Source organism: Sceloporus occidentalis, unplaced genomic scaffold, assembly GCF_023333645.1.
Source record: "Sceloporus occidentalis isolate IW3139 unplaced genomic scaffold, rSceOcc1.0.p SCAF_4, whole genome shotgun sequence".
Classification (NCBI taxonomy): domain Eukaryota; kingdom Metazoa; phylum Chordata; class Lepidosauria; order Squamata; family Phrynosomatidae; genus Sceloporus; species Sceloporus occidentalis.
The window spans coordinates 179159915-179172693 of record NW_028316984.1 but is presented as its reverse complement, the minus strand read 5'-3'; positions in this window follow the sequence as shown (position 1 = coordinate 179172693).

Here is a 12779-nt window from a genome sequence, read left to right as displayed (position 1 = left end):
GCTGCTCTCTTAAATAAGCTGGAGATTTACACACAGGCCTTTCCTTTTGCCGAGAGCTGGGCCCCAACCAGCACACACAAACTGGAGAATTTGCCTAGACATGACCCATGCTAGGCCCTGAGATCTGGCAACCCTACCTCTGTAAGAAATTCCTGATTTTCTGTAGGTGATGGAGATTATTCCTGATGGAAAGAGTTCCCATATAATGTAGAATAGTTGGAGGAGGAGCAGCCCTAAGATAGAGAGCAGATTCATTTCTCTGTAGCAACCAATCTACTATCAGTCACCCTGGTTGACAGGATACAACAGATAGTATATAAATGAAACAAACAAATATGCAGTTTAACTAGAATCAGAGTTGATACTTTCAAATCCCCCATATGGTTATGATTATATTCTCACATGGTTAGAATCATATGAGTAGAATGAGACTCAGTGTGCGAACTCAACAGATAAGCATGTTAACTGTGCTCCCCTATTCATGTATTTTTTTAATCACAAGACTCATTACCCATCTTCTGCAGGCAGCATCTACTGTATTATAGATTCTCCACCTGATTTAGACCCCTAGATGATTGAGGTATAGGATCATATGGGAAGTCTACCCAAGTAGAACAAGCTGTCCCACTGTTGCAGTTCACCTCCAACTTAGAAAGAGCAATAAGACCCAATAATAGAAGGGTTGGAGTTAATCTACTTGTCCTTGCTCATTTTCATGCTAATCATAGTGGTAGAATTCAAAGATATAGCCATGTTAGTCTGTAGAATCAGTACATAGAGAGATCTTGTAGCACCTTTGAAACTTACTGAAAGAAAGAAATTGGCAGCATGAGCTTTCTTAGACTTCAGTCTACTTCATCAGGTGCTAATCATAGGGCAGATTTGAAGACCCATCCAGGGTTAGAATGTAAAGGACACTGCTAAAATCATCCAGTGCCAATGACCACTCGTAGCTTTCAAGTGAGTAGTGAATTTGATCCAGTGTTGTAGCTTGAAGTTGAAATGTGCTATCCAGGCCATTCCCCTAATAGGTCAAGCAACCTGGGTAGCTATGTTAAATTTTGTACTAAATCCATAGCAGAATCACCATAGCACTGACATAGGACTCACCAGGCACCACTATTCAGTGGACAGGTGCCAGCCAAAGTAAATCAGCACTTAGGTCTGCAGTCCTTAGTGACCCCACATAATTGAACTTGCTTGTAACACATATCAGATTAGGATACATTCTCCATCACTCCCTTGCTGAACTTGGGAAAGTGATCTTTTTGGATTTTTACTTCTCAAAATCCCATCCTAGCAACTATGCTGGCTAGGGTTTCTGGAAACTGTAGTTCAACATAATAACTTCTCCAAGGTTTGGTCCCTGTGCTGGCACACTGGTGTTGTAAGGATCAATAATATAATAATTGTAAAACCTTCTGCATACTTACAGTAGAAAAAGTCAAAATGAACCTTCTCCTCCTTGTCCTCCTCCTCCTCATCTCTCCCCCTTTCCAAATGTGTACACTAGAATCGCAATACATCATAAAAGAGCTCAGAGCACAGCCATAAAATATTCAAGGTTTTGTGGACTGAGGGCTATGGCATTAATGCTAATAAGAACTTGAGAGTCTAGTAACTAATTTCAAACAAAGAAAATGGCTTTAAAATGGCATTATCTGAAGGTTTATTTGGGCAGTATGTTCTTTACAGTAGCTGGTACGTAATGGTAGGCAAAGCTATGTGGCTCTTTTTCTATCCTAGAGTTGTTAGAATAGAAATCAATAACATTGTAAGACGGGTTTGTACAACATCTCACTGTTGTTTGCATTGATAAGATGTAGCTATAGAAATATAATTTCCCCCTCTCATATGAGACTAGTCTTTTGCTAATCTTGACTGTTTATGTGCCATCACTGGCAATAACAAACACCCTTTGGCAGCAACTGCTTCAATTTGATTTTTTACAAAAGCCTGTTTTCAGTTTATTTTTAAGAGAGAGGACATTGGTAGTCAATGTGTTTCTAGCAGATTAACCACACCTCAAGTGTCTCTGTGTAACAGCAGCCAAAAATAACATACCTTCGTAACAAGCAAAAATGACACACTTTACAATTCCATTCAGTACTTGGTCTTTCTATTAAAAAAGAAGAAGATGCATGGGAGGAAACAAAACTATTTGTCACCCCACTGGTAAGAACTCAATCAACAATAATATATAGTACAATAGTACACCCTGCCATGCCAGAGTACACAATCAAAGCACTCCTGACAGATGGTCATCTACCCTCTCTTTAAAAATCTTCAAAGAAGGAGGCTCCACCACATTCCAAAGCAGTGTATTGCACTGTCGAACAGCTCTTACCACAAGGAAGTTCTTCCTAATGTTTAGGTGGAATCTCTTTTCCTACAGTTTGAATCCATTATTCTATGTCCTAGTCTCTGAAGCAGCAGGGGGGAAAAAGCTTGCTCCTTCAATATCACAGCCTTTCAAATATCTGAGGAAATAATCCAAGTCTACAAAAACTTATGCTACATCTTTTGCACAGCTAGTCCCAAAGGTGCTACAACTTCCCTTTGCATACTTTCAAATATTTGAATCATGTCGCCTCTTAACCTTCTTTTCTCCAAGCTAAGCATGCTACTTTTTTGGACTACAGCTTCCAGAAACTCCCTGTTAGTGTGGCTACTACTTCTTCAAAAAATAGTGTTTTCAAATCTTGAGTCTTATGAAAAATACTGGACTTGGTAGACTCACTCATCTGATTCAGGAAGCCACTTCTTGGCCAAGATCCTGCATTACACTGTTGCAATGGAAAGTTCCATCAAGCACAGCTAAGGACCCTATTGCATGTGGTTAAAAACCAGGCTTACCTTTCCCAAACTGAATTCTAAGCCGGGTTCTATCATACATAAATCACCACCAAAATCACCGCTCGGATACAGCCAGGGTTCCTGCAGATGCTTTGGCGGCCAATTTGTAAAGTCGGAAGCTTCTGTTTCCAAAAAGGGGCCGGCTGGGCACAGCTTAGACCCAGACTACATCTGGCCTGGACCTGGGCAGCTATTTCAGTGGCAAATTACATATGATAGGACCCAGCTGCCTCCCAAATTAGAATTCAATTCGGGAAAGGTAAGCCTGGTTTTTTACCCCATGTGATAGGGTTCTAAGTGTCTTTCCCTCTCCTTGTATACACAACCTACCTGTCAGCAGGCTGGATACACCCACACCACAGCCATTCTGTTGCAAGGGAGAACAGAAAGAGAATGGTAGTCAGCCAGGCAGTATCAGGCTACATTTCTGCTGCCAACTTGGAGGTCTTTAAACAGAGGCTGGATGGCCATCTATTGGGGATGCTTTGATTGAGAGTTCCTGCAGAACTAGATGGCCCTTGTGGTCTCTTCCAACTCTATGATTCTATGAACTGCAAAAAGGAACAGATCCCGGCCCTCTCAGATATCCTCTGGAGGCTCAGGAAGAGGATGTTGCTTCCTGCAACTGGTTGCAGGAATGCAGTGAAATACTGGTTGGTTGCCCCTCCAAAGGCCAAACAAAAGCTGGGAGAAGACAATGAGGCCAACATTTGTTGAAACAATTGCCAGTCAATTGCCTAGGGATGAAAAGAATATTCCAAAATATTGGGGAAATGGTCAAAACTCATGTTTTGTGAATGTCAAACCCTGATAAAAATTTGTGGACTGATGAGCATCTTAGAAGGCTAGGACTCATTCTAAACAAATTTGTTTGTGGCTGTCTTGTGCAGAAAACAGCAATTTTTCTGGGCATTTTATTCTATACAGAATATGTAGCCTGTTTTTCACATGAGGTTTTCTACTTGAAACAAACATGTGTGGAGGTAGTGCTGCTGGTGGTGGTGTTGATGATCATGATGATGATGATTTAGATATGGGATACATCTATTGTGAATAGTCTTGAAAACAGTGATCTTTTTTAAACACTTTCTTGGAGTGAGAAGGAAATTCCTAAAATCACTTTTTGCTTTCTTTGAGAGAAAAATTAGCAATAAATTACATCCCTACAGCTGACCATGGGAAACTCACCAGCAATACCTACTACACCCTCCATCCTATGCTCCCCAGCAACTAATCATAGACTCATAGTTTCCTAAAGTTGGAAAATACCACAAGGGCAATTTAGTGCAACATCCTGCCATGCAGAACTACAAAATCAAAGCACTCCTGGCAGATGGCCACCCAGCCTCTGTTTAAAAACCTCAAAGAAGGAGACTCCACCACTCTCCAAGACAGTGTGTCCCACTGTCAAACAGCTCTTGCTAATGTTTAGGTGGAATCTCTTTTCCTGTAGCTTGAATCCATTGCTCCGTGTCCTGGAAAATAAGCTTGTTTGGCCCTCCATATGACAAACTTTCAAATACTTAAACATGGCTATCATGTCATCCCTTAACTGTTTCTTCTCCAGGCTAAACAGACTCAGCTCCCTAAGCCACTTCTCATAGGGCATGGTTTCCACACACACACTGCCTTGGATTCTGAAGGTATTATAGACCTGTCTTGATTAGTAGACATCGATGGCCTCATTTTCCCTGAATTTACCTCACATCTTTTTAAAACCATTCACATTGGTAGACATCACTACATCTTGTACTATGTTGTAACCATTCCTCATAAAGGAGGTGTTAGAGCAGTCATTCTTTATTGCCTCTTTCTGCACCTTTTTCCACTTAGGAATATTTCCCTTTTAGGATCAGTGATGGAGATGGCTACATCTTTTTGTAAATGTCCATGATGAACCCTACTGGATCTAAGTCTAATCTAATCCAAAACACTATTCCCACTGTTGCCAACAAGATGTTTAAGCCAAGCATACAAATAGAACACAAGAGTAATAGCAGTGACAGCAAGATTTCCCCAAAGGTACTAAAAATAACCCTAACAAACCAGGATATACATTTGCTTCTCTTCTGACTTTCAAGTCAACACTGGCTGGAGCACCCTCTAGCTCATGTTTTCTGCTATTCAGTAAGTGGTACTCAAAGGCACTTCACCTCTGACAATGGAAGAAATATAAATAGCAATAGTAAAAGAGTTCCCATACCTTGCATCAAACATAGATTAAATGGGATTGTAGTAAAGAAATCAGAAGAAATCTAAGAAAAGAGAGGATAGCTATGAAACAACTAGAAATTATCCTAAAGAGTAAAAATATACAATTGAGTTGTACAGTGAAGAAAGCAGATAAGAAATTCAAGTCATTTGAGATGTGGTGCTGGAGATGAGTGATAAAGATAGCGTAGACAACCAAAAAGACAAACAAATGGATGCTAGATAAAAACAAAAATCCATCAGTGATACCTTTAGAACAGATCAAGCCAGAAATCTCCCTAGAAACCAAGATGATCAAATTGAGGCTGTCGTACTTTGACCACATCATGAAAAGGCAAGACTCGTTGGAAAAGACAATAATGCTAGGAAAAGGAGGGATGTAGAAAGAGAGGAAGACCACATGTTAGATGGATGAACTCTAAATGTAGGTCTCAGGCATGAATTTGAAGGATCTACGCAGAACAGTGGGGGATAGGAAGTCTTGGAAATGTCTTATTCACAGGGTTGCCATGAGTTGGGATCAACTTGAAGGCATTTAACAACAACAAGTCATTATTATTGTTGTTGTTGTTGTTGTTTTCTTATATCCCACCTTTCTCCCAATATAGGGATTCAAGGTGGTGAACAACTATAAAACAATACAATTTAAAAGCAATACAAAATATTAAAATATATAAATATAAAAGTTTAAAAAAACCAATTTTAAGGATTAAATCAGATATAAATTAAAATACAATATATTAAAATACAAACCATTAAAATCGGTATAGCCCAGCATTAAAAACCCAGTCCTTCTTGGTTTGATAGGTCTGGCTGCACAGGAATGTCTTTACCTGGTGCCAGGAGGATAGTAAGGATGATGCCCTCCTGGCCTCTCTAGAGAGGGAGTTCCAAAGCTTGAGAGCAGCCACTGAGAAGGCCCTCTTTCTTACTCCCACCAAACACAAATGAGATGGTGGTGGGACAGAGAGCAGAGCCTCTCCAGATGATCTCCATACTCTGGTGGGCTCGTACAGGGAGATACAGTCCTTCAAATAGCCTGGACCCAAGCTGTATACTGAATTGGCTATTACTGGAACTAGTACAGTTCGTAATAGCCTTGTTGTTTGTTGTTGCGGTATGCCTTCAAGTAATTTCTGAATTATGGTGACCCTAAGGCACAGCTATCATAGAGTTTTCTGTGGCTGAGAGTGTTTGACTTGTCCAAGGTTATCCGGTGGCTTTATGTGGCTGAACAGGTAATGAAACACTGATCTCCAATTGTAGTCCAGTGCTCAAACCAGTACACCACACTGGGTCTCGTTAATAGCCTTACGCCCACACAAACAAGCTCCTTGTTAAAGTCATGCAACTGAACCACTTTTCATAACAGATATTTCATGTTGCTGTTTTGTCATGTGTTTTCTTCTAGGTGCTGTATGCTCTTCTAAGGAGCAGTACAAGCTATGTTTGGTATTCTCTAGTTGAAAAGCTATGAAGAAAAATGAAGTATTTTAAAACATTTTAAATAGACAAATAAATATACATGCTGTGCCCACACTATTCACCAGAGTGTTTCTGTGATCACTGTGATAATATCACCAGGAACGGGCTGGGGAACAGGCAAGTTGGGTGGGGAAAGCGAAATTTAGACATGATGTTCCAAGCCAGTTTCTTAATTATACATTGTCTGCCTTGCCTCTCTGCATCAGCAAGATGTGGAAGGTGACCATGTCTGACGAGGCACCCAGTCCCATGCAGGGCTGTTCCAGTGGCTTGAACAGCATGAGGATTATTATTAATGAAAAGGCTTCTTTTTTGCGTCTTCTGTGGTGCGCTAGGAATGTCGCACCAAATCACTTTGGATGGCCTTGTACTTCAGACACACGTTGCTAAGCATCTTGGAAATCCTAGATATTCACCCTAAACTTCCAGTCTTGCAGGTTTAGCAAAAGACTGGTATGCAGGCATAATAAATATTGCATGATCTTTCCTGTTTAAAAGGGGTCCTTTGAAAAGTTAAAGCCAGTTCAAATGACAAATCCATTTTTGTTAGCTTCCTTATCTTCCTGAAACGTGCTTGCACCAGATGATTTTTATTTTTTTTCTACACAGTCTCTTCTAATTTATTCCAGTATTGATTGATTTTGGTAGGACAGACCTCATTCTCTTCATATGTCCTGAGTAGAGCTGAGTTTGCTTTTCATTTCTCAGCTGAGAATCAGTTCAGAGAAGACGGTCACTTGTGAGACTCCTGGAGATTCCTGCATAGGAACACACATGATTCTTCTGTACAGAAATATATTTTCTGCACAGAAAACCCCCAGAAGAACTATTTCTGTTTCTGCACAGAAACTGTATCTCTGCATAAAGAACATTTGCTGCACAGATAAAAACATTTCTAATTTTGACCAGAAAATATGTTTTCTGCACAAAAATACAAGTGTATTTCTGCACAGAAAAAAAAAAGCACTTACTTTTGCACAATTGTTAAAAGCAGTACATTGGGTTTACTGATTTGGGGGGAATGTTCAACCAGGTATTAGCTCTTTGCAGGACCTTATAGGTTGAAAATTTAAAAACAGACAATTAACCAGAGTGACTCCAAGTGAGAATGAGATAGAAGAGGAAAAATCAGGTCAAGGACATGTTGATTTTCAGCAATTATTTCATTATTAAAAAAGGAGAGAAAAAGATAGCAGTAGAAATCAGCAGAACAATCTATATTCAAAGCAAGCTGTTTCCCAAAGTAAAAAAGGAAATAGCATGGATTTTCCTGACCAATCTAAAGAGGCTAGAAGAGTGCAGCTAAGCTTAAGGGGCTACAGACTAAAATACAAACAGAATTTCTGACACTCCAATGTGAAGAAGAGCCTACGTCTGTCTTTGTGTCCCTTTGTGTTGTTTTGCCCATCTGTCTATATTTAATCTTTTCCTAACTTGGGGGCTGTCACCTGGACTGAAGGGGACACCTCTGGGTGGGGCAAGATATGACCTCATTGTTGTTATACGGAGGGTTCAAACCCAAACCCAAAATGTGTGTTTCCTGCACAGAGGGCAGCTGTGAACTGGACACTGATAATGACTCTTAGATGGTCTGAGGAGATGAAAACAGTGGAGTTGCATACACGTGGCAAAGCCAATAACGTATAGACACTTACTCTCTTTCAAGTCCAGATAGGATTGCTACAATGAGCACTGAAACTAAACTCATAAGGAGCAGGGGAGTCTGCTGAGAGATCAGCATTTGATTCCTCACTCCACCATGGAAACTCACTGGGTGACCCTGAGTAACTCACACATCCTCAGCCTCATAAAACCCCATGTTTCAATGGTTTTATAGCCTTAAGGTTGCCAGAAGTTGAAAATGATTTGAACACACACAATAACAACATCAACAAGTGCAGCAGCTACAGAGACACATTAAAGAACAATTCTGGCAGAGACAAGCAATATTTTAATTGTGGTATCAAGTTGTAGAAAATAGACTTAAACCCACAAAAAGGTTTCCATAAATGGACTACCCAGATATAAAAAACCATTTAATTCCACAAATGGGCTGGATGTGAAAGCAAAACTGTAATCTCCAAAGAAGCTGTGTACTATAGGTGAACTGAGGTCTGAGGATTGAGACAACGTCTCTCGGGTCATTTCAGTAAGCAATAAAATAGAATTACAAATTCCAAAGAGCATACCAATAGCCACAAACAAAACATTCTAATCTCCCAAGATTCACCACAATAATATCAAACGTTAACACTTTCAAGACAAAGGTGAATGGAATCCGCTATATTTTGCTATTTTTACAGTTTTGGTGTTAATTTCATTTGAGGTCTGCTTGGTTTCTTTTCTTTTCAGGCTTGCATCTTTTCGATGTCGCTAAAATGAGTACCCAGACTGTTGGGGGCAAATTAGCTTACTTGCTAATTAGCTTACTTGCTGTCCACCGCTATGATCTTTGGAATAGCGGTATATAAATAAAACAAATTATTATTATTATTATTATTATTTTATTTTATTTTATTTTATTTTGGTCTCTCCAACCATTCAGCTGTAATGGATAATCCTAAAGTCTAGTATTAGAGAAAGAAAAAAGTATTCTACAGCAGTGACCAATGGCTTCCACATCAGGAGTGCAGTGGATTCACTCTGGTTTTTATTCCTCATTTTTAAAAGTGTGCTCTAGATATGCTGCAGACTTTATTGTGAGAATAGTGTCCAGCACCTTGGATTACATCCTTAAATTCTGGAATGAAACTCAGAATGAGTTCAATACACCCCTGACATGGAAGCCCATATTTTCCAACAGTTCACAGATGCAGTACAGAATGCATGTGGCCAAGAAAAATGAGAGAGTTGTCAAGATGACAGCAACTTGTTAGGGAGGAAGAATAGACAAGCTGGGAGATACTGCAGCAGTATGATTTTTCATGAGTCTGCTGGGAAGGGCAAGATTCTGCTCCTCTCTTCTTCCTCTTTCTGAGTTGACTCAAACTACTTTTATACTTTGAACTCAGTTTGCAGCAATTGAAGTAAGATAATGATGAACAGGGATAGTAGGAGGAGGATAGAAAAACTGGGCCATTTTAAAGCAGCTGAAAAAGTGGGATATCATAGGATTAGTTGGGATTGTCCCTGGGCTTGTCTACATGGACAAATTACGCTTAATTCCCCCTGGCTGCACTGCAGCCTTTTTACATGATGCAAGGCCAAAACCCTGAATCGGGTGCAGGCTGTCTTCCTCAAATGTGCACCCAGTTTGGGGCTCCCCCCTCCCAACCTGCATTTAAATAATTCAAGCACGGTACAGAGCACCCAAAAAGGGCGGTCTGCCAGCACCTGTTTTTCCCCCGGAGGGAAGCTGCAGCTGCCAAACCGCGCGGCTTCCTGCTGGCAGAAAACCCCCCCACAAAAAGCGGGTTCATTTTCTGCTGTGGCGGCGGCATAACAAGTGCACCACTGGCACACTCATTATGTAAGCAGAGCATTGCGCCATGCGGACGCCATGCGGTGCTTACATAACAATGTCGGTGCCCATGTATACAGGGCGCCGACATTGTTACACCCTTATTACATGCTAGGGTTGAGGGGCGTGTGGGTGCACCGCCCCAAGGTGACCCTAACACATGACAAGGGCATCACGAAAGGCCCATTTGTTCCAGGCCTCAGTTTTTACTGTGGGTTTTCATCTCTCTTTGTAGAGATGATGGCTGCTGCCTTCACTTGTGGTCCCTGTGAGCCTCTTGGTACCACCCCTGTGGGCACAAGTCACTCTGAGGTCAGACCAAGGCATCCAGAGTGATAACATAGCTAGGCACCTCATTTTCACCTTGGCAACAGTGCCAGGTGATGAACAGGGACCATTTGGACAATTGGAGGATATGGAAGCTACTAGCTACTACTGTCTCCCTACCCAGTTTATCTACATCTCTGTCATTTAGCTCCTTACTTATCTTTTTCTCTAAGTTAACCCTCTGGAGTTCTTTCCTTATTCAGAAGATTTTTCAACACTATGAGCCTCTGAATCATTTTGGTTATGGAATGTGGAACTTTGAATGATGTGCAGAAGTAAGAGAAGTGATCAGGAAGTCTTGGTAAAATAAAACCGGGATCTTAAAAATGAATTTTCTGATTTTCAACTCTACAATGTTGGACTTTACTGATAAAACTAGTACTAATCTTGCCATGATGCCCCAAAATTGCTATTCTTAACAGCTTTCCTGCCTGGAAAATGTGGCATTATCAACTTTCTCAGAAGGATTCACAGAGATCCTCAACAAAGGAAGTAATGCAGGACGATGAGTAAATAAAGACCCAGTGGCTAAAACAGCCAACAGTAGTAGTTCTCAGAAGAAGATGCCCAGATTTTCTTTTAATCTTTTATTTAATATCCTGTTCGTATTCATTATGTGAACAGCATAATGGGCTACCTATTTTTTGATGCCTTAGGAAATGGAAAAAAATTATTCCTCTGTAGCTGAAATGAATAGTGCGACCTGGATCTATAAATAAATCACAAGAGAATACCTATTAGAAAAGAAGTAGAGAAGGGTGGAGGGGATGAAATAGCTGACATGACTTTACTAATAATTTGTGCACACTTTATCTAGGCAGAAAATATAAAAATAAAAGTCACTTTGAAAAGATAAAAGAACTCCTCCCATCCTTCCAACAAATTATGCATAGCCCAGCTCAATACATGGACCTGCATGCTGCACTCATCAAAAACATGAAGGTTGTGTGATGTTCCACCAGAAAAAGGTGTTATAAAGAACCAGGCAGTAAGCAAATTTCTTTTTATTAGCTAACTGGCCTACCCAGAAGAGAATTATAATCACTAATTGATAGGGTGTTTTTTCCCCTTAAGTCTGCTATTTTCCCAAGGTCTTCGGAATCATTATGGGCTCTGCACTGAAGTCATAATGAATAAGAGTACTACTGTAATTGATTACCCAGAAAGAAAGAAAGAAAGCTGAAAGTAAGAATAGATATAGATTTTCCAGAGTAAAAACTTAAGGAGGTTCCTGTACTTTTCAGAAGACAAGAGGGAATTTCAGTGGCTGTTGCTTGTCAAGCAAGCAGTTAAGATGAAACACCTACTGAAATTCCCCTTTTATACAAGCATTAAAGGTACAGGAGCCTTCTTTAGTTTTCAAACTGGCAATTGAAGGAAGGAAGGAGGGAGTAACATTATTGGCTTTCCAAGATATGCATTTGGTCAGAATCGAAGGAGTTGATTCTGTTGATGGGACTGTTTCTATCAGCAGAACTAGGAAAGGACACAGATTTGTATAAAATGTATATATGCTAATTTATGTGTATAAATGATTTAGAAATTATTGCTGTATTTTAAATCAGAGCATAGAAGTAACACGCTACAAGTAACTCTGTTACACAATACTTAGGGAAAAAATTGAGCAGAGGTGACCATTTTTGGCCCCTTTTCGTGATGTTTGTTTGTTTTGTTAAAAAGAAAGTGTTGATAGTAATGTGTTAGGAACACATGGGCCTAAATTCAAGTGTTCATCCCAACTTGACTTTTATTTTATTTATTTTATTTATATCTTGCTTTTATCCCAATATGGAACCCAAAGTGGCTTACTCTATGAGTTAGAGTAGGTGAAACAATGCAAGTTTCATAAGTGTTGACTTATCAATGGATCTACTCTACCTGGGCCTAATGGTGAATCTAGGCCAGTGATTCTCCAAATGGGTGGTAGGATCCAGGGAGGTGATGAGGTAGAAAGGGGGCAATAGGGGGTGGTGAGGCAAAAATGGGGGGCAGGGGGCCCTTCACTCAAAGTATTGCTGTGCAGGGAAGACAAAGGGAACCAGTGGTCTTTAGGACCATGGTGGGCATGAGGATTACATTAAACTTCTTATCAGGGTCCCCAGAAAATCACCACACAGCCTCGCTGATCATTCTGTGTGGTGGTGTCTCCCGCTCTTTGCCTGCATCTTTTGCTAGTAGTGACATTTGGGAAAATCATGTGAGGCTTCGGCACAGGGCATTGCGTCTGTGGCTCAGAGCGGCACCATTATGAGACAGACTGAAGCAAAGAGTTAGAGCATATATTTAAATATCAAAATATCAAAGCCAAGCTTGTTTAGCTTTAAATGTGTGTTTGTCTAACTATGCTTCCCGAAAAACCGAGGAGATTTTCACATGGGCAAAAGTGATGAGACCATAGTGGGATGGTTCTGTCATTATCATGCAATTCTGCAAACATTAT